The sequence below is a fragment of the Saimiri boliviensis genome, chromosome 18, assembly GCF_048565385.1.
Source record: "Saimiri boliviensis isolate mSaiBol1 chromosome 18, mSaiBol1.pri, whole genome shotgun sequence".
In the NCBI taxonomy this organism is placed as follows: Eukaryota; Metazoa; Chordata; class Mammalia; order Primates; family Cebidae; genus Saimiri; species Saimiri boliviensis.
In genome coordinates, this window is record NC_133466.1 from 48,085,313 (window position 1) to 48,107,501 (window position 22,189).

Here is a 22,189-nt window from a genome sequence, read left to right on the forward strand (position 1 = left end):
GGACCTTCCTCTTCGGGGCGGCTGTGAGCCAGTCTCTGACGGACCTGGCCAAGTACACGATCGGCCACCTGCACCCCAACTTCCTGGCCATCTGTGACCCCGAGTGGAGCTGGGTCAACTGCTCCATCTACGTGCAGCTGCAGAGCGTGTGCAGGAGAAACGCGGCTGGCGTCACGGAGGCCAGGTGAGTGTGGACGAGCAGCCTTCACTCTGGGGGCAGTGGGAGCTGAAGAAGCCGCAGAAGCCAGATGATTAGGAGCCAGCAGGCGGGGGGTCAGGCAGGAGTGGGGCCTCAGGGCTCCAGGTGCCCCGCAGACAGCAGGAGGCTGCGGGGAACGTGCTGTCTCTGTTGAGTCTCAGCCCTGCCCTCTTCTGCGCTGTCGTCGTCTTCTTTTTTTTTTTTTTTAAAGATGGGTTTTCACCATGGTGGCCAGGCTGGTCTTGAATTCCTGACCGCAGGTGATCCACCCACCTTGGCCTCCCAAAGTGCTAGGATTACAGGCGTGAGCCACCATGCCCCGCCTTGCACTGTCTTCTTACCATTTCTACTGATAGGTCCTTAAACGTTTCAACTCATCGTTGTCCTTTTTAAAAAAAATCAAAATATTGACTGACAAGCCTAGGGTAATGTCAGACCAAAATCAATCAATCAATCAATCAATCAATCAAAATAAAATTTGTATAAGTCACTATTTCTTCCATTTTAACGTGTACAGTTCATTTTTAGTACATTCACAATGCTGTACAGCCATCTCCTCTACCTAATTCCAGAATCTTTTCATCTCATCAGAAGGAAACCCCACAACATAGGGAACATGGCAAAACCCCGTCTCTATGACAAATCAAAAAATTAGGCCGAGCTAGGTGGCTCATGCCTATAATCCCCGCACTTTGGGAGGCTGAGGCGGGCAGATTATCTGAGGTTGGGAGTTCGAGACCAGCCTGGCCAACATGGAGAAATCCTGTCTCTACTAAAAATACAAAATTAGCCAGGCATGGTGGCACACGCTTGTAATCCCAGCGAATACCACACCATGAGCAAGAGAACCCTGCAGTGCTCTAGTTGCCATCATGGGAGTGTTGCCAGGACGCTATGGGCAAGAGGGTCTTGCAGTGCCCCAGCGGCCAGCAGGGGGCGTGACCCCACTCCACCGAGAGTAAGAGTGCCCAGCAGCACAGGCACCACACTGTGAGCAAGAGGATGTAGCACTGCCCTGTTTGCCAGCAGCGGACATATTGCCACTACACTGAGCAAGAGGGCCCTGCAGTGCTCCAGCTGCCAGCAGGTGATGCCGGTCACCACACTGTAAGAGGGCCCTGCAGTGGACCTAGCCAGAAGGGGGCGTGGGCACAGCATCGTGAGCAAGAGGGCCCTGCAGTGAAGGCCCCCAGTAGGGGCCCCCACACCCACCTTTCAGATTCTTGAGGCTCTTCCACTGGTGTGCATCCTGTCACACCACCAGCGTGCATTGAGTCACAGCGGTCTGCAGAGTTGCATTCTCCTCCTTACAGAACTGGGGGGCATTGTGAGGGTGGAACTGCGTCCTCCTCAGCACACACCTTGGGGCGGGGTTCTTACTGCAAGAGGGGCTCGCGGTGGCCCCAGCTGCCATCAGGGGGGTGCAGACACAGGACCATGAGCAAGAGGGCCCCCACCGCCTGGCCACCAGCAGGGGGCGCCCGAGCGTGCCTTTTCAGTGGGCATCAGGGCGCCGGCGTGCATCGCGTCAGGGCAATCTGCGGAGCTGCGTTCTCCACGGCACAGACTTAGCGGGCACAGCCTCGGTTTGGGACAACTCTGGGCCGTGTCCAGGGTGAGTAAAATCCTTCCTGTTTGCATTCCTGACTGCTGAGGGTCAGAGACTAGTACGAAGGGCTCTGTGTGGGAAACTGGACACGAAAAGCCCCTCTGAACCCTGCGCACCTGGGTTCTCCTGCCCAAGGCCAGGCGGCTGCGGTGTGAGGTGCACCCAGCAGCCTCAGAAGACAAATGGAGCGTTCCTGAGGCAGATATGGCCTCTGAAATATGGATACAATAAGCCCAGTGCTCAGGTAGGAAACACCTAATGCTAATGCAAGGCCTCAGTCCAAACATGTTACTATAAAATCCGCACTAGTCATGTGGCCCTGCCAGTACCGCAGTTTCAATACTGAACACGGACATATCAGTGCAAACGTAGAAACCAACGTATGGTTAGGGTTTAGGGTGAGGATTAGGGCTAGCGGATAGGGTTAGCGTTCGGGGTTACCAGTTAGGGGTTAGGATACAGGGGTTAGAAAAATTTTAGGCCAAATACATTTAAACAGTTTGAGCACCGGAATGATTCACGAATCATGCCTGAAGCAGGAGAATGGAAAAAAGGGCTTGGGGCTTCGAGCTTTTAGTGGAGGCAGCTGAGTGAGGTTTCTCGTTGTCTCCAGCTGGGCGACCGCCGGTTGTGGGGATGGTTCCCTCAGCGTCCCTAATCATACAGCCAGCTGGCAGCTGGGCTTTTTGTTATTGACTGGTTGGTTGGTTAATGTTTTAAGGTCAGTTTAAATGACTCCAAGTTTGGTTTCCATTTGCTTAGGCAAGACCTCAGGCTAACGGCTTCTTCCTTCTTTGCTTTAATGTATCAGAACCATAATTCATTTTCATTTTACTTTACTGACATTAACAAAAGTAAGTTTTTTGTTGTTGTTGTTATTGAGAAAGTCGGTTTTATTGGCAACCTACTTCTGATGGTGCATAAAATAATGTTTGTTAATCATTAGCATCTTAGATTAGATGAAATGTGTTAACTCTATTAAGCTTTGTTATTAAACCATAACAGGAGTTCAGTTGCTTTTCTTTTCCTCCTAGGCTTTAACCATTTAAAACACAGTGATGCATCTCCTAACGATGTGGATACTTTCTGAGAAATGCGTCCTTAGTGATTTCATCTTTGTGCAAACACCATCGAGTGTCCTTCTAAAACCTGGATGGTGTAAGTGATATGGTATAGCTTCTTGCTTTCAGGCTACATACCATACCTGTATAGCTCATCTCTGTACTGAATGCCGTAGTCAAATGTCACACCATGGTGCTTGTGGATTGTGATCCCTAAATATCTGAGTCAGGTCTCAGTCAAGTAGAAAGCTTATTTCGCCAAGGTTATGGACATACCCATGACACAGCCTCAGGAGGTCCTGACAACATGGGTCCAAGGTGGTCAGGGTAGAGCTTGCTTTTATATATTTTAGAGAGACATGAGACACCAATCAATATGTGCAAGATGTAAAGTCATTCGGTTCAGTGAGGTGGAACAACTGGAAGTAGGAAGGCGGGGTGGGGGGTGGTTCTAGGTCAGAAGTAGATAAAACAAAAGTTGCATTCTTTTGAATTTTTTGATCAGCCTTCCACTGAATACAATTTAGTCTGGTTCAGTGAATTTGCATTTTTACACATACAGTAGGGCAGAGGAATGGTGTGATCTTGGGGCAGCACACCCACCTCCTCCCTGGTTTAAGCGATTGTCTTGCCGTATCCTCCCCAGTAGCTGGGATAACAGGCATGCACCACCACGCTTGGGTAATTTTTGCATTTTTAGTAGAGATGGGGTTTCTCCGTGTTTGTCAGGCAGTCTCGAGCTCCCGACCTCAGGTCATCCACCTGCTTTGGCCCCTCACAGTGTTGGGATTATAGGCATGAGCCATCGTGCCTGGTCAGGAAGCTTATTTTGATTCTGATATTGTCAGCTGTATTTCAGGTATAACTTATTTTCCTTGGAGCGTTAAATACTGCGTTGGTATTGTATTACAGAAATAAAACACAGATCCCTTTTTATCACATTCATTGCTAGTGATATTGACAACTAAATTTAGACGCATTCCAGAGTCTGGGCTTCCAGTAATTCTTAGCGATCCTCTAAAGGTAAATTACTTTTTCTCAGGAGACACGGTGACATCTAATGTCGCATTGATTGTCCTGCCACTTTTGTTTCTCTAGTTCCATCAATTTCTTCAAAGCATCTTTGGGGGAATAACTTTGACTATCCCTTTAAACTTTTCAGTGTTAGAAAGCATCGTTATGAAACATTGAATAATTGTGGTCACAAATTCCCTTTACAGTCTTTCTTTGAATATTTTTTCCAGTGGCAAATATTTGCTTTTGTTGTATTATAGCTAAAAGGAATGCTGGGAAACAAAACAAAGACAAGCATTCATTATAAGAAGTGATTCAGTCACAATCAATTGCTATTTTAATTTTTTTAAAAAAAGTTATACCTTTGAAAATGTCCCGCTGTAAATTGAAATAGTCTCCAAAATCTGAATTCTCTCCTTGGTTCTAAGGTGACCAGATTTCCTATAGAGTGAACCACACCACAAGAGAAAGGATATGATAAATATGTTTACATGGATGTGTTATTTTAACGTAAATCTTGTAAAATAGGCATTTCATTGAAATTATATATGTTTGCATAAATTACTTTGCAGCATCATGAATGCCCTTGTTTTGAAAAGTAGCAGTAGTTAGTGTCAATTTCTACTTATTATTAGTACAAATGAGATATTTTTAAAAATTACAATTTTTAAATAAAGATTTTATTTTAAATTAGTTTTAGAATCACACTGAAATTGGGAGGAAAATGCAGATTTCCTGTGTAGTATTTTTAGTGGAGATGGGGTTTCACCATGTTGGCCAGGCTCATCTCAGATTATTTACCCGTCTAAACCTTCGAAAGTTGTGGGATGACAGGCATGAGCCACCATGTCCAGCCTACTATCCGTATATTTGCTTTGGTTAGGTATCTGTTCAGGTATTTACCCAGTTTTAAAATCACGTATGTGTTTTGTAAATATCTGCTCACATCTCTCTTGTCTTTTTGTTCTCTGAATACAGTTTTGCACAGTAGAATACTTAGTTTTATAAAGTCTGTGTTATCAATATTTTCATGAATTGGCATTTAATGTTTTGTGTTACAAGTCAATACCAAACTCAACGTCATATAGATTTTCTTTTAGATTTTTTATAGTTTTGCATTTAAAATTACAGTCTCTGGACTATTTTGAGTAGGTTTTTGTTTTTCTTAATTTGTGTATATATTCATTTGATTCTACATGGCTTCCAAAGTCTTCCATCGCCGTCTTTGGGAAGAAATGATTACAGTGGGCTTCATTTTGGTTTGAATTTCTACAATTACTACATCGAGTAAAGTCAATATTGAATTTTATAGGTATTTTAGGACAGCCAGGCGGGGTTGCACGTCCACCTAGGAACTGAGCAAGAGTGTCTGTGCTGAGCTCTGACGTCACCAGAGGGTGCACGAACCCACCCCTGACCAACTTCTGTCTGAGATGCCAGAAGCCGCAAGGAGCTTTATCTTCCTCAGGGCAGCATGAAGGTCGTGTCAACTTGGTGTTGTTCATTGGTGAGTAACAAACTTCCCATCCAAAGCCCTGAGTGCAGAGGAGAGAGGGTACTTTAGAGAGTACTCAGCAGAGGAAGGATTTCAGTTAGAAAAAGGAAACCCTCACATCCACTGTTTTGACTACATTCTGATCTTTCCAGTGTCCAAGACACAGCGGCTGCTAATAAGTATTCTCATAGTGGTCTGTAATACAGTCATCACACCATGCCCTAACACCAATATAATATTCACACCATGTCCTAACACTAATATCCACATCATGCCATAACACTAATATATCCACGCAGTAGCTAATACTAGTAAATACAATAGTGTCTACTAAGTGGACTCTGTTGACATGGAGATTTTTATAAGGATTTCACAGCTTTGGTTGAACTATAGCCTCTATAATGGACTTTGATGAGGTCTTTGCTTTCCTGGCATGGTATTGATATGGTTGTTCTAAAAAGTAGTTTACTTTCCAGTAATGTCATACTTGTAAGAATCTTCCAATAGCAGTACAAAGTATAACCTGTTTCTTCTCTTAGATTTTGCAGCTGTTGTTGCTGTACCAGATTTACAATGTCCCAGAAAATACTTCAGTGTATTTTACCCAAAGTACACTCTCCCAGGTAACCACCACATAACCCCTAGATCAGGAAATCCTCACGGTTCCTACATGATAATTCAGTCTACAAACTCATTTCACTTTTACCTTCTGCACCAGCTGGGAGTATGATGTATTTTTTCATTGTTCTGATCCAGTTTTCTTTTCCTGGCACTGTTCCCCAGACTTTCCTGCATATTTGTCACCTTGACACATTTAAAGAGCATACAGGTTTTTGTTTGAACACCTGTCTTCAGTTCTTTGCGGTATATGCCGTGGAACAGAATCATTGAGTCAGATGGCAAATCTATTTGTAAGTGTTTGAAGAAACACTAAATGATTTTACACATAGGCTGGACCGTTTAATACTGTCAGAAGCAGTGTTTAAGGGTTCAAGTTTCTTCACATCTTTGTCAACTCTTTTTTTTTTTTAGTATAACTATTCTAGTGTGAAATTATTTGAATGTTTTTGAGACAGAGTCTTTCTCTGTCACCCAGGCTGGAGTACAGTAGCACGACCATGGCTCAGTGCAAACTTCACCTCTCGGGTTAAAGTGATCATCCTACTTCAGCCAGCTGAGGAGCTGGGATTACAGGCACATGCCACTATGCCCGGCTAATTTTTGTATTTTCCGTAGAGACAGGTGTTCTTCATGTTGGTCAGGTTGGTCTCGAACTGCTGACGTGCTCTGCTCGCCTCAGCCTCCCAAATTGCTGGGATAACAGGCAGGAGCCACTGCACCCTGCCACTCTCAGGCATTTTCGTTTTCTTTCCTTTTTCCTTTTTCAGACGGGCTCTTGCTGTGTCAGCCAGGCTAGAATGCAGTGGCTCGATAACGGCTTACTGCAGCCTCCACTTCCTGGGTTCAAGCAGTTCTCCTGCCTCAGCCTCCCAAGTAGCTGGATTTTAAGTGCATGCTAGCAAGCCCTGGTAATTTTCATATTTTTAGTAGAGACGGGGTTTTGCCATATTGGCCAAGCTGGTCTTGAACTCCAAATGTTAAATGATTTGTCCGTCTCAGCCTACCAAAGTGCTGGGATTACAGGTGTGTGTCACCATGAACTGGCTAATTTTGGTATTTTCAGTAGAGAGGTGGTTTTGCTATGTCGTCCTTGCTGGTCTTGAACTCCTGGAGTCACATGATGCACCTGCATCAGCTTCCCCTTGTGCTGGGATTACAGGCATAAACCACCATGGCCATGCTTTCTTTTTTGAGACAGGATCTTATGCTGGCACCCAAGCTGGAGTGCAGGGCTGTGATCCTGGCTTACTGTGACCTCCACATTGTGGGCTCAAGCAGTCCTCTCATTTTGGCCTCCCAAATAGCTGGGACTGAAGTTATGTGCCACCATGAACTGGCTAATTTTTGTATTTCCAGTAGAGAGGTGGTTTTGCTTTGTCATCCTTGCTGGTCTTGAACTCCTGGAGTCACGCGATGCACCTGCCTCAGCTTCCCCTTGTGCTGGGATTACAGGCATCAACTGATGTGCCCAGCTAGTTTTTTTTCTTTTTGAGGAATTACCGAACTATGTTAAACACAGGATGCACCGTTTTTGTTCCCTGTACAGTATTTAAAGATTGTGGTTTCTCTCTCACCTTGCCAATGCTTGTTAATTAACATTTGTTGGATTATATCCTTTCTAGTGTGTGTGAGGGAGTATGTCATAGTTTCAGTTTAGATGGCCATAATCATGATAGTGATCATCTTTTTATGTGCTTGTTTTCCATTTACATGTATTTTTGGCAGAGCGTGTGTATGTCATTGTGTATGACATTGAGTATGTCATACAGTTAAGATGGCCGTAACGATAATGATATTATCCATCTCTTATGTGCCTGTTTTACATTTCAGTGTTTTATTGGCGGAGTGTGGGTTCAGCTGTTTCTCCATTTAGCAATTTGGTTGTTTTTGTTGTTGATTTATACAAATTACACATCGTGGCTAACAGACTGTTAGACATGTAATGCACAAATATTTTCTTCCTTTCTGTGGGTTGTGTTCCCCCTATCTTTTTTTTTGTTTGTTTTCATGAGATGGACAGACTCTAGCTCTGTTTCCCTGGCTGGAGTGCAGTAGTGTGATCTTGGCTTACGGCAACCTCTACCTTCTGGTTTCAGATGATTGTCCTGCCTCAGCCTGCCAAGTAGCTGACATTACATACTCCCAGTACCATACCCAGCCAATTTTCTGTATTTATTTATTGATTTTTGAGATGGTGTATTGCTGTTGCTGTGTCACCCAGGCAGGAGTGCATTAGTGCAATATCAGCTCACTGCAACTTCCACCTCCCGGGTTCATGCGATTCTTCTCCCTGAGCCTTCTGACTAGCTGGGATTACAGGCCTGTGCCACCACGCCCAGCAAATTTTTGTATTTTTTATAGAGATAGTGTTTCTCCACAATGGTCAGGCTGGTCTCAAACTCTCAACCTCAGTTGATTTGCTTGCCTCAGCTCCCCATAGTGCTGGGATTACAGGCGTGAGCCACTGCACCTGCCACTCCTAGGTATTTTGGTTTTCTTTCTTTTTTATTTTGAGATAGGTCTTGCTCTGTCGGCCGGGCTGGAGTGCAGTGGCCTGACAACTGCTCACTGGAACCTCTGCCTCCTGGGTTCAAGCAATTCTTGTGCCTCAGCCTCCCAAGTAGCTGAGATTACAGGTACCTGTTGCCATGCCTGACTAATTTTCATGTTTTTAGTAGAGATGGGGTTTCACCATGTTGGGCAAGCTGGTCTCGAACTCCTGACCTCAAGCGATCTTTCTGCTTCGGCCTCCCAAAATGCTGGGATTACAGGCATGAGCTGCCATGCCCGGCCTTTCTTTTTTGAGACAGGGTCTTGTGCCGTCTCGCAGGCTGGAGTGCAGTGGTGTGATCTCGGCTTGCTGCAACCTCCACATTCTGGGTTCAAGCAATTCTCCTGTGTCAGCCTCCCAAGTAGCTGTGACTACAGGTGTGTGCCACCATGCCTGGCTAATTTTTGTATTTTTAGTTGAGATGGGGTTTTGCTAAGTCGTCCTGGGTGACCTTGAACTGCTGGACTCAATGTGATTTACCTGTCTCGGCCTCCCAATGTGCTGTGGTTGCAGACATCAGCTATTGTGCCCAGACTATTTTTCACTTGTGAGTAAATACGAAACTATGTTAAAAATAGGCTGCACCATTTTATATTCACATATGGTATTTAAGGATGGTGATTTCTCTCTGACCTTGCTAACACTTGTTATTTTCTATTTATTTGGATTATAGCCTTTTGAGTGTGTGTTAAAGGAGTTTATCATTGTGATTTCCATGTAGATTGCCATAATGAGAGTTATATTGATCATCCTGTTATGTGCTTGTTTTCCATTTGCATGTCGTATTGTTGAAGTGTGTGTTCAGCTGTTTTTAGATTTTGTAATTTGGTTGCTTTTGTTGTTGAGTCAGACAAATTATACACTGTGGTTAACAGACTTGTTAGATATATAATGCACTGTGTGCTGTCTTTTCACTTTCTTTTTTTAATTTGAGATGGAGTCTTGCACTTTTACCCAGGCTAAAGTGCAGTGGTGCGATCTCAGCTCACTGCAACCTCCCACTCTTGGGTTCACATGACTCTTGTGTCTCACCTTTCGAGTAGCTGAGATTACAGGCTCCTGTTAACACGCCCAGCTAAGTTTTTGTATTTTTTTTTTCTTTTGGAGACGGAGTCTCGCTCTGACACCCAGGCCTGGAGTGTAGTAGCACAATCGGCTTACTGCAACTTCCACCTCCCAAGTTCAAGTGATTCCTCAGGTGAGCACCACCACGCCCAGTTAATTTTTGTATTTTCAGTAGAGACGAGGTTTCTCTATGTTGGTAAGGCTGGTCTCAAACTCCCAACCGGAGGTACGTGCTCGTCTCAGTCTGCCAAAGTGCTGGATTATAGGCGTGAGCCACTACACTCCTCCAGTCCCAGGCATTATGGTTTTCTTTTCTTTTCTTTTCTTTTCTTTCTTTCTTTCTTTTTTTTTTTTTTTTTGGTGCGATCTTGCCTCTATTGGCCAGGCTGGAGTGCAGTGGCCTGATATCAGCTCACTGGAACCTCAGTCTCTTGGGTTCAAGCAATTCTCCTGCCTCAGCCTCTGAAGTAGCTGGGATTACAGGTGCATACCACCACACATGGATAATTTTCATATTTTTAGTAGAGACTGGGTTTTGCCATGCTGGCCAAGGTGGTTTTTAACTTCTGACTTCAAGAGATCCTTCTGCCTCCACCCCTCAAAGTGCTGGGATTACAGGTGTGAGTCACCATGTTTGGCCTTTCCATTTTGAGATGAGGTCTTGTGCTGTCTCCTAGGCTGCAGTGCAGTGATGCAATCTCAGCTTACTGCAGCCTCCACATTCTGGGCTCACACAATCCTCCTGTCTCAGCCTCCCATGTAGCTGGGACTACAGGTGTGTGCCACCATGCCTGGCTAATTTTTGTATTTCTAGTAGAGGTTGGGTTTTGCTGTGTCATCCTGGCTAGCTTTTAACTCCCGGACTCATGTGATCCACCTGTCTCTGTCTCCCAGTGTGCTGTGATTATAGGCATTAGCTATCATGCCCGGCGTATTTTTAACTTTTTGAGGAAACAGCAAACTGTGTTAAAAATAGGCTGCAGTAGAGAAATGCAAATCAACACTACATTGAGATACCATCTCACGCCAGTTAGAATGGCCATCGTTAAAAAAATCTAGAGATGACAGATGCTGGAGAGGATGTGGAGAAATAGGAACACTTTTACACTGTTGGTGGGAGTGCAAATTAGTTCAACCATTGTGGAAGACAGTGTGGTGATTCCTCAAGGACCTAGAAATAGAAATTCCATTTGACCTAGCAATCCCATTACTGAGTATATATCCAAAGGATTATAAATGGTTCTATTATAAGGACACGTGCACACGAATGTTCATTGCAGCACGGTTTACAATAGCAAAGACTTGGAACCAACCCAAATGCCCAACGATGATAGACTGGACAGGGAAAATGTGGCACATATACATAGAAAACGATGAGTTCGTGTCCTTTGTACGGACACGGATGAACCTGGAAAGCATCAATCTCGGCAAACTGACAGAAGAACAGAAAATCAAACACTGCATGTTCTCACTCATAGGCGGGTGTTAAACAGTGAGAACACATGGACAAAGGGAGGTGAGCATCACACACTGGGGTCTGTGGAGGGCATGTAGTGGGAGTTGGGGAGGGATATCATGGGGACAAATGCCAGATATAGGTGATAGGGAGAAAGGCAGCAAACCACATTGCCAAATATGTACCTATGCGACAATCTTGAATATTCTTCAAATGTACCCCAAAACCTAAATCGCAGTAACATACATATTTAAACAAAAAAGGCTGCACTATTTTATATTCCCCATACGGTATTTAAGGATGGTCATTTCTCTCAGACCTTGCTGATACTTGTTATTTTACATTTCTTTAGATTATAGCCTTTCTAGTGTGTGTCAAAGCTATATGCCATTGTGGTTTCGGTGTAGATGGTCGTAATGGTAATGATACTGATCATCTTGTTATGTGCCTGATGTCTGTTTGCATGTCTTATTAATGCAGTGTGTGTTTAACCGTGTCTCTCTTTTCCTTTGCAGATGAAGTCTTGCACTGTTGTCCAGGTTCGAGTGTAGTGGGGTGATCTCAGTTCACTGTAACCTTCATTACCTGGGTTCAAACAAGTCCCCTGCCTCAGCCCCCTAAAGTAGTTGAGAGTACAGTCTCCTACTACCATGCCTAGCTAATTTTTTGTATTTTTCCTTTTTGAGACAGAGTGTAGCTCTGTTGCCAAAGGTGGAGAGCATTAGCACAGTCTGTGCTCATTGCAACCTGTACTTAACGTGGTTAGGCTCAGGGTTAGGGTTAGGGGTTAGGGATTAGGGGTTGGGGTTAGGGGCATGTGGTGCATTGTCCCAGCGCCGGCTTACGTGGTGTGGCATCCAGGCCCTGGCGTGCATCACGCGGCATCCTGCCGGTCTGCGGGGTTGCAGTCTTCTCAGTATACATCTGTGGGGAACCGTGAGTGTGGAGCTGCATGCTCCATGGCACAGGCCTAGCGGGCATAGCCTCGCTACAACTCTAGGCCACGTCTACAGTGAGTAAATTCCTTCCTGTTTGCAGCCCTTCATTGCTTAGGGTCAGAGACTGGTAAGATCTCGGTATGGAAAACTGGACACCGAAAGCTCCTCTGAATCCTTCGCACCTAGATTCTCCCCACCCAAGGCCAGGCGGCTGCAGTGCAAGTTTTAATAATCAACACTGACATATCAGTGCAAACGTAGAAACTAACGTATCGTTAGGGTTTATGGTGAGGATTAGGGCTAAGGGTTAGGGTTAAAAGTTAGAATTTAGGGGTTAGAAGAATTTTAGGCAAATTTGAAGGAAGGAATGATGAATCGTGCCTGAAGCACCAGAGTGAAAAATAGGGCTTGGGTCTTCCAGCTCTCAGCGGTGGCAGCTGAGTGAGGTTTCTCGTTGGCTCCAGCTGGGCAACCGCCGGTTGTGGGGATGGTTCCCTCAGTGTCAATAGTCATACAGCCAGCTGGCAGCTGGGTATTTTGTCATTGACTGGTTGGTTTGTTAACGTTTTTAAGTCAGTTTGCATGCCTCAAAGTTCGGTTTCGTTTGCTTAGGGAAGACCTCAGGCTAACGGCTTTCTCCTTTTTTGCTTTAACATGTCAAAACCATGATTCATATTCATTTTACTTTCCTGGCATTAATAGAAGTAAGTTTACATTTTTGTTGTCATTCAGAAAGTTGGTTTAGTTGGCAGCCTATTTGTGATGTTGCATAAAATAATGTGTGTTAATTATTAGCATCTTAGATTAGATGAAATACATTAACTCTATTAAGCTTTGTTATTAAACCATAACAGTTCAGTTGCTTTTTTTTTTTTCTCCTAGGCTTTAACCATTTAAAATACACTCAAGCATCTCCTAACAATGTGGATACTTTCTAAGAAATGTGTCTTTAGTGATTTCATCTTTGTGCACACACCATCAAGTGTCCTTGTAAAACCTGGATGGTGTAAGTGATATGGTATAGCTTCTTGCTTTCAGGCTACATACCATACCTGTATAGCTCATCTCTGTACTGAATGCTGTAGTCAAATGTCACACCATGGTGCTTGTGGATTGTGATCCCTAAATAACTGAGTCAGGTCTCAGTCAAGTAGAAAGTTTTTTTGCCAAGGTTATGGACATACCCATGACACAGCCTCAGGAGGTCCTGACAACATGGGTCCAAGGTGGTCAGGGTAGAGCTTGCCTTTTATATATTTTAGAGAGACATGAGACACCAATCAATATGTGCAAGATGTAAAGTCATTCGGTTCAGTGAGGTGGAACAACTGGAAGTAGGAAGGCGGGGTGGGGGGTGGTTCTAGGTCAGAAGTAGATAAAACAAAAGTTGCATTCTTTTGAATTTTTTGATCAGCCTTCTACTGAATACAATTTAGTCTGGTTCAGTGAATTTGCATTTTTACACATACAGTAGGGCAGAGGAATGGTGTGATCTTGGCGCAGCACACCCACCTCCTCCCTGGTTTAAGCGATTGTCTTGCCGTATCCTCCCCAGTAGCTGGGATTACAGGCATGCACCACCACGCCTGGGTAATTTTTGTATTTTTAGTAGAGATGGGGTTTCTCCGTGTTTGTCAGGCGGGTCTCGAGCTCCCTACCTCAGATTATCCACCTGCTTTGGTCCCTCAAAGTGTTGGGATTATAGGCATGAGCCATCGTGCCTGGTCAGGAGGCTTATTTTGATTCTGATATTGTCAACTGTATTTCAGGTATAACTTATTTTCCTTGGAGCATTAAATACTGCATTGATATTGTATTACAGAAATAAAACACAGATCCCTTTTTATCACATTCATTGCTAGTGATATTGACAACTAAATTTAGATGTATTCCAGAGTCTGGGCTTCCAGTAATTCTTAGCGATCCTCTAAAGGTAAATTACTGTTTCTCATGAGACACAGTGACATCTAAAGTCGCATTGATTGTCCTGTCACTTTTGTTTCTCTAGTTTCATCGATTACTTCAAAGCATCTTTGGGGGGATAACTTTGACTAACCCTTTAAGCTTTTCAGTATTAGAAAGCATCGTCATGAAAAATTGAATAATTGTGGTCACAAATTCCCTTTACAGTCTTTCTTTGAATATTTTTTTCCAGTGGCAAATATTTGCTTTTGTTGTATTGTAGCTAAAAGGAATGCTGGGAAACAAAACAAAGACAAGCATTCATTATAATAAGTGATTCAGTCACAATCAATTGCTATTTTAATTTTTTTTTAAGTTATACTTTTGAAAACATTCTGCTGTAAATTGAAATAGTGTCCAGAATCTGAATTCTTTCCTTGGTTCTAAGGTGACCAGATTTCCTAGAGAGTGAACCACACCACCAGAAAAAAGATATGATAAATATGTTTACATGGATGTGTTATTTTAACGTAAATCTTGTAAAATAGGCATTTCATTGAAATTATATATGTTTGCATAAATTATTTTGTAGCATCATGAATGCCCTTGTTTTGAAAAGTAGGAGTAGTTAGTGTCAATTACTACTTATTATTAGTGCAAATAAGTAAGGAGATATTTTTAAAAATTACAATTTTTAAATAAAGGCTTTATTTTAAATTAGTTTTAGAATCACACCGAAATTGGGAGGAAAATGCAGATTTCCTGTGTAGACCCGAACTAGTTTCCCCTCGTATAAGCATATCAACATGTATGAGATATGTTGTTAACAATATATATATATATTTTTGAGATGGAGTCTTTCTTGCTCTGTAACCCAGGTTGGAGTGCAATGGCACGATACTGGCTCATTGCACCCTCTACCTCCCATGTTTAAGCGATTCTCCTGCTTCAGCCTCCCAAGCAGCTGGGATTACAGGTGCCCACCAGCACGCATGGCTAATTTTTTGTATTTTTAGTAGAGACGGGTTTCTCCATGTTGGCCAGGCTGGTCTGGAACTCTGACCTCAGAATATTTACCCGTCTAAGCCTTTGAAAGATGTGGGATGACAGGCATGAGCCACCATGTCCAGCCTACTATCAGTATATTTGCTTCGGTTAGGTATCTGTTCAGATATTTACCCAGTTTTAAAATCACGTGTGTGTTTTGTAATTATCTTCTCGCATCTCTCTTTTCTTTTTGTTCTCTGCATACAGTTTTGCACAGTAGAATACTTAGTTTTATGAACTCCGTTATCAATATTTTCATGAATTGGCATTTAATGTTTTGTGTTACAAGTCAACACCAAACTCAACGTCATATAGATTTCCTTTTAGATTTTTTATAGTTTTGCATTTAAAATTACAGTCTCTGGACTATTTTGAGTATGTTTTTGTTTTTCTTAATTTGTGTATATATTCATTTGATTCTACATGGCTTCCAAAGTCTTCCATCACCGTCTTTGGGAAGGAATGGCTGCAGTGGGTTTCATTTTGGTTTGAGTTTCTAAAATTATTACATTGAGTAAACTCAATATTGAATTTTATAGGTATTTCAGGACAGCCAGGCGGGGGTGCACGTCTGCTGAGAAACTGAGCAAGAGTATCTGTGCTGAGCTCTGGTGCCACCAGAGGGCGCACGAACCCACCCCTGACCAACTTCCCTCTGAGGTGCCCGAAGACTTCCTCGGGGCAGCACGACGGTGGTGTCAACTAAGTCTTGTTCATTGGTGAGTAAAAAGCTTCCTTTCCATGGCCCTGAGTGCAGACAAGAGAGTCTTTAGAGTACTCAGCAAAGGAAGAAATTCATCTAGAAAAATGAAATCCCCAAATCCCATCATTACGACTACATCCTGATATCATTGTCAATATCCAGACACAGTGGCTGCTAAGATATGTTCTCACAGTGGCCTCTAACATAATAATCACACCGTGCCCTAACATTACTATGATATCCAGACCATACCCTAACACCAACATAATATCCACACCAATATAATATTCTAACGCTAATCTGATATCCACACTGTTGCTTCTAATGCTAATGTAATACTATCCATATGGTTCCCTGATGTTAATGTAATATCTGCACTGTTCTCCAACACCAATATAATATGTACACCATGCCCTAACACTAATATCCACACTGTGCAGTAAAACTAATGTGTCCACACAGCAGCCTCTAATACTAATAAGTATAATAATATCTACTAAGTGGAGTTGGTTGACATTGAGGCTTTTATAAGGGTTCACAGCTTTGGATGAAGAGTAGCCTCTATAGTGGATTTTGGTGATGTCTCTGCTTTTCTGGCATAGTATTTTTTTTTTTTTTTTTTTTTTTTTTTTTTTTTTTGAGACGGAGTTTCGCTCTTGTTACCCAGGCTGGAGTGCAATGGCGCGATCTCGGCTCACCGCAACCTCCGCCTCCTGGGCTCAGGCAATTCTCCTGCCTCAGCCTCCTAAGTAGCTGGGATTACAGGCATGCACCACCACGCCCAGCTAGTTTTTTGTATTTTTAGTAGAGACGGGGTTTCACCATGTTGACCAGGATGGTCTCGATCTTTCGACCTCGTGATCCACCCGCCTCGGCCTCCCAAAGTGCTGGGATTACAGGCTTGAGCCACCGCGCCCGGCCTCTGGCATAGTATTGACATGGTTGTTTTAAAAAGTAATTTACTTTTTAATAATGTCATACTTCTAGGAAACTTCCAGTAGCAGTGCAAAATATAACCTGTTTCTTTTCTTAGAGTCCCCACCAGTTATTGCTGTACCAGATTTGCAACATCCCACAAAATACTCCGGTATATTTTATCCAAAGTGTGGAAACTCTCCTAGGTTACCACCGCATAACCCCTAGATCAAGAAATCAGCATGGTTCCTACATGATAATTCAGTTCACGAACTCATTTAACTTTTACCTCTTGTCCCGCTTGGGAGTATAATATGTTTTTTCATTCTGATCCAGTTTTCCTGACACTGTTTCCAAGACTTTCCTGCATATTTATGATCTTGACATATTTAAAGAGCATACAAGTTTTTGTTTGAACACCTGTTTTCAGGTCTTTGGGGCATATAGCTAGGAATGGAATCACTGAGTCATACGGTAAATCTACTTGCAACCGTTTGAAGAAACTTCAAATTAGTTCCCAGGGCTCATCCCTCACTTCTATCACATTCACGGAAAAGGCTTCCCTGATTACCTTATCCGCCGCCACCACCACCGCACCACTGCTCATGCTAGTGTGCATTACACCCACATCTGATTTTGCTTTCCTTTCCTTTCATTTTCTTTCTTCTTTCCTTTCCTTTCCTTTCTCCTTTCCTTTCCTTTCCTTTCTCCGGTGTTTTATTTTATAATAACACCTTATTTTATAAAATCACTAATCTCATCGGGCCAGGGCCCCACCCTATGACTTCATTTAACTTTACTTACTTCCTTAGAGACCCTATCTCTAAATACAGACACACTGCGGGGTTAGGACTTGGACATATGAATTTGTGGGAGATACCAACATTCTATCTGTAGCACATGAAAACTTTTCAGAAATGTTAAATCTTGGGATTTACCATGAAACTACTGTGTCAGAAACCCTAGGATTTGGTCTCAAATATCTCTTTCAATCAGGCTTTTCGGTGTGTCTGAGTTTGAGACCCAATAAGTGTCAATACAGGAAGTGGATGGAGGGAGATGAATGAAGTAGATTGTCAGCAGAACGTGGAGTACTTTGAGGCTCAAGAATGCAAAGGCTGCTCTTAGTCAGTGGGACACCTAGAAGGAGAGGAGCTAAATCATTTCTTTTGCCATCTGTTTGTGGAAGGAAGGGGAGGAAAGAAAGGAGGAGAGAAGGAAAAAAGGACGGAATTAAGAGAAAGGGAAGAAAGGAGAAAGAGAGGGAGGGAATAAGAAAGGGACAGAAGAAGGCCTTTTGGAAAACAGTTTCCCATTTCCGGTGTTTACATTCTAAATACAGTAATGGAGAAATGGATAAATACGATATATATTATGAAAATCTATAGCTCATTCCAGGGTCAAGCCAGCAAAGGAGAAAGGGGAATCAGGGTAACTTGTAGATCTGTGCAACCTCCCACTGACAAAAATGTGGACGCTCAGATAGGAAGCTAATGTGAGGCACACATTCAGTTTTATTTATTTGTGCTGATGTTAACAGGAGGACATCTAAGTGACTGTGTTTACTAAGATAGAGAGATAGTTAAGAGAGCAGTCAGTTCTGAAACTACCTTCAGAAGGTGATTACTGAATCTTGTGGATTCTCTGCAAGTTTGAGGAAGGGCACACAGTGAGAGAGGATAAATAAGGTCACAGAGAAAGCGACTGTTTCATGGAAAGCAAAGACCCAGAATGAGGGTGAAGATGAGGGCAGGGTAAATCGCAAGGACATTTAAAATTTTTTGCCAGTTAGCACCTCAAAAGGCATCCCGGTCTGAGCTCTGCAGAAGGGACATGTTTGCAACTCATTGTGAGTCCTCTGGGTGAATCACTGACTGTGCCTATGAACAGGACCAACTGGCCAAGACTGTGAATTGTGATGACCACCACTATTGTTAGGCTGAACCCTTGTTAAACAGGATAGTGGTTTTCAGTACCAGCTAAAAGAATTTTAAAATGTTGACCATTTATATTATTTAAGTAATGTGCTACCATTTATAGTCATTTATATGACATTAATATACCATTTATATCACATATGCCATTAAGTAAAATAAAGTCAACATTTATATTACTGAAGCAATGTGCTACAGAAACCCTAAAGGGGTTTCTGTAACATTAAATTGATGGCTCTCTAGTGCAGTCCAGAATCACCTGTAGGGCTTGTTGGGCCACAGATTGCTGGTTTCCACTCAGAGTTTCTTATTCAGTAGGTCTGGGTGGGGTCTGAGAATTTGCATTTATAATAAGTTCTCAGACACAACTGATGCTGCTCGTTCGGGAACCACAATATGAGAACTATGGTTAAGCCTCACGCCACAGCATTCCTATAGCAAGAGCCACCTTTGCTAATTCAGGGTAACTTGTTGGCTGCAAACTGTAACCATAGGCAACTTCTTTAGCAATATAAACCTCTAGATAAAAGAAACACTCGACAATCATAATAGAAACATATATGGTCAATGAAATATCTTTTTTCCAAATGGGAACATGTGTCTAACAGCCTCAAAAGAATATTTTCACCTAGACTGCACTAAAGTAACAAGATAAATCTGAAACTAAAACTTAAAACGGCCTTTATGAACAGAAACACTTTGACACCTCAGGTAAAGGGCTACATATTTCCCTCTCTATTTTCATATCTTAGCTTTAAGATGAAATGACATTGTCATTTTACTTATAATAGGAGAAACTACGAATAGGAGAACTTAAATAACATTGTCATTTGACTTAAAATAGGACAACCTAGAAACTTGATTCCCACTTATTAGTGCAAACCAAGGGGGTTATTTCCAAATATTTTCAGTTTAGTTTTTGTTCATGTGTAATATAAATGATTTAAAAGCCAGGTTTCGGGGAAAGCTGCCATAAATGTGTTTAATAATTGCTGCCTCAGCATCCATTTTCAGACCTGACCTAAGTTGTCTGAAGCCCAGTCTCACTGTATCCCCTCCGATCTGGGTAACCCTCCCCCTCCCTGAGTGATCGTGATGTGGCCCATTTGTTCTTCATCCCGCTGAGTCAGAACCCACCCATCACACAGCTGCTGGTCATGATAAAACCTAATGGTCGACACCAGAGCCCTGTAAATAAGCCCAGCTCCACGTGTTCTCTTAAATCAGCAAAGCCACACCCTCACGGGAAAGCCCAAGAAGAAAGCTTCAGGCCCTCCCTCTGCTCTCTGGTTCCTCACGGCCTTCAGACTGCCCCTCGGGCTGCAGACGCTCCCCGACCTTCTCCAGGATGTGTAAGTTAGAGATTTCTTCTGTTCCTGTGTTTTGGTGTTGCCTCCTCCTTGTGCCTTACCTGACTGACACCCCAGAGCCTTCCTTTCCTCCTGGCCAGGGCTCTCCTGGAGATGGGCTGGCTTCTGGCCTCCTTTAAAGAGAGACCTCAACCAAATTAGAGAGAAACCTAAATAAATAAATCACAACAGAAAGCTTGGTTTTTTACTTAAAATCCATATTTATAACATAAAATGTGTTTATGCTAGATTTAGAACACACTAGGCCTGTTCTAGCTCTAAATTGCACTGCTATCTTGTAGTATGCAGTTATTCCTCATTTTATTTTCCACTTGAAGTCATTGTATTTCCTCAGTTTATAAACACCTTGAATTCTTTAGCTGAAAAGACAGGGTAACTTGATAGGGCATCCCCCTTAGGAACCATAACCCCCAATGCAGAACAAATGTGCAAAACTGTGAGCACCATGTCCTATGTTATTAAAGATAGAATATAATGCTGAAAGGCAAGAAAGTCTTTATGAAGAAGTTTAAAGGAGTAGAAGAATGGACAGATGAACTGGAAATGGAAAGATCAGTTTTCCTTTCCTTTAGGAGTAAGCCCCTTTGGAAACTAGCTGGTAAATGTCACAGTCCCTTTAGATGGCAAGGATAGTGAATACTAAGAAAACACTAGGGTACAAGTGTTCATCACGCAAAGCACACCTGTAATATTTCATCTAGTCTCTCAGTGACCCTAGAAGAAACAAGAGACGTTTTCAGATGAGGAGATTGGGCTTCAGGGTGAAATTAGGAGACTGGTAAGACTCACAGAGAGAGTCAGTGGTGGAACAGAGTTCAGATCCACATACTTCCAACTGCAAGCACAGGGCATTTTCCACTAATCAGTGCACTAACCCAAGAAATCTAATTTTTCCAAACATTTAAAATGATGCTATGGCCATCTGAGTAAAACCACTTTTGGCCTATACTTCTGATTCCTCATTACCAGACTACCATTGTTTATCTGATATGGGCAGCAGAATTAAGATGTAATGAAGTCTAACAGAACCCCTCATTATCTGTGTAGATACAGTAGTAACAGAGATGGTGATATCGTTTGAATGTTTGGGTCCTTCAAGTCTCAGGTTGAAATGTGATCCCCAGTGTTGGAGGTAGGGCCTGCTGGGAGGGAGGTGTTGGCTCATCGAGCAGATCCTTCATGAATGGCTTGGTGCCCTCCTCACAGTAATGGCTGAATTCCTGCTCTCTTCACTCACTGAGATCTGGTTGTTAAAGTGTAATACTGCCCCCGTCTCTCTCTTGCTTCCTCTCTCACTATGTTAGGTGCCAGCTCCCCTTTGCCTTCTGCCATGGTTGTAAGCTCCCTGAGGTCTCACAAGAAGCAGATGCTGGTGCCATGCTTCTTGGACAGTCTGCACAACCATGAGTCTAATCACCCTCATTTCCCTATAAATTACCCAGCCTCAGGTATCCCTTTATTACAGCAATGCAAATTGGACTAATACAGATGAAGAGATAAAGTATTAATTTAGAAGATGTTTATATACATATATATATAAATATATATATACATATACATATGCATATATATGTATATATGTATATATGTTTAACATTCTCACTGAGACTGGGAGGTGTTAGAGACACATAATTGAAAACGAAATCTTCCCCCCAACCAAGAAAACTTCTCCACGAAGGTAGAAGAGAAAGAAATACTATTATTACACTTTAATTTCTGGGGTACATGTGCAGAACGTGCATTTTTGTTACATAGGTATCCACACGTCTTGGTGCTTTGCTGCATCTGATCCTCCCATCAACTACACTAGGTATTTCTCGTGTTATCCCTTCCCAATCCCCCGACCCCTGCCTGTTCCTCCCCACCCCTCCCCCACCACCCACAAGCCCCAGTGTGGGATGTTCCCCTCCCTGTGTCCATGTGGTCTCATTGTTCACCATCCACTTATATTTTAGAAAAAAATATTATGTTTTAAGTTCTGCAATACATGTGCAGATCATGTAGGCTTGTTCAATAGGTATACACATGCCATGGTGGTTGTTACTTCATCCATTGCCCCGTCATCTACATTAGGTATTTCTCCTAATGCTATCCCTCCCCAATTCGCCCACACCCTGCTATTCCTCCCCTAGCCCCTCAGCCCCTGGGCCCCAGTGTGTGATGTTCCCCTACCTGTGTCTGTGTGTTCTCATTATTCAGCACCCACTTATGAGTGAGAACATGCAATGTTGGGTTTTCTGTTCTTGTGTCAGTTTGCTGAGAATGATGGTTTTCAGCTTCATCCATGTTCCAGTAAAGGACATGAAGTT

At 42.9% G+C, this 22,189-nt stretch overlaps 1 long non-coding RNA gene across 1 annotated transcript in view; it reads left to right on the top strand.

The window, feature by feature from the left end:
• Positions 1-22,189, top strand: part of LOC141582049 (uncharacterized) — a 157,712-nt gene that overhangs the window by 133,908 nt on the left and 1,615 nt on the right. Inside the window, exon 3 of the long non-coding RNA XR_012514895.1 lies at positions 15,498-15,677. This is a non-coding gene — a long non-coding RNA (uncharacterized LOC141582049). The remainder of the gene's footprint in view (positions 1-15,497; positions 15,678-22,189) is intronic.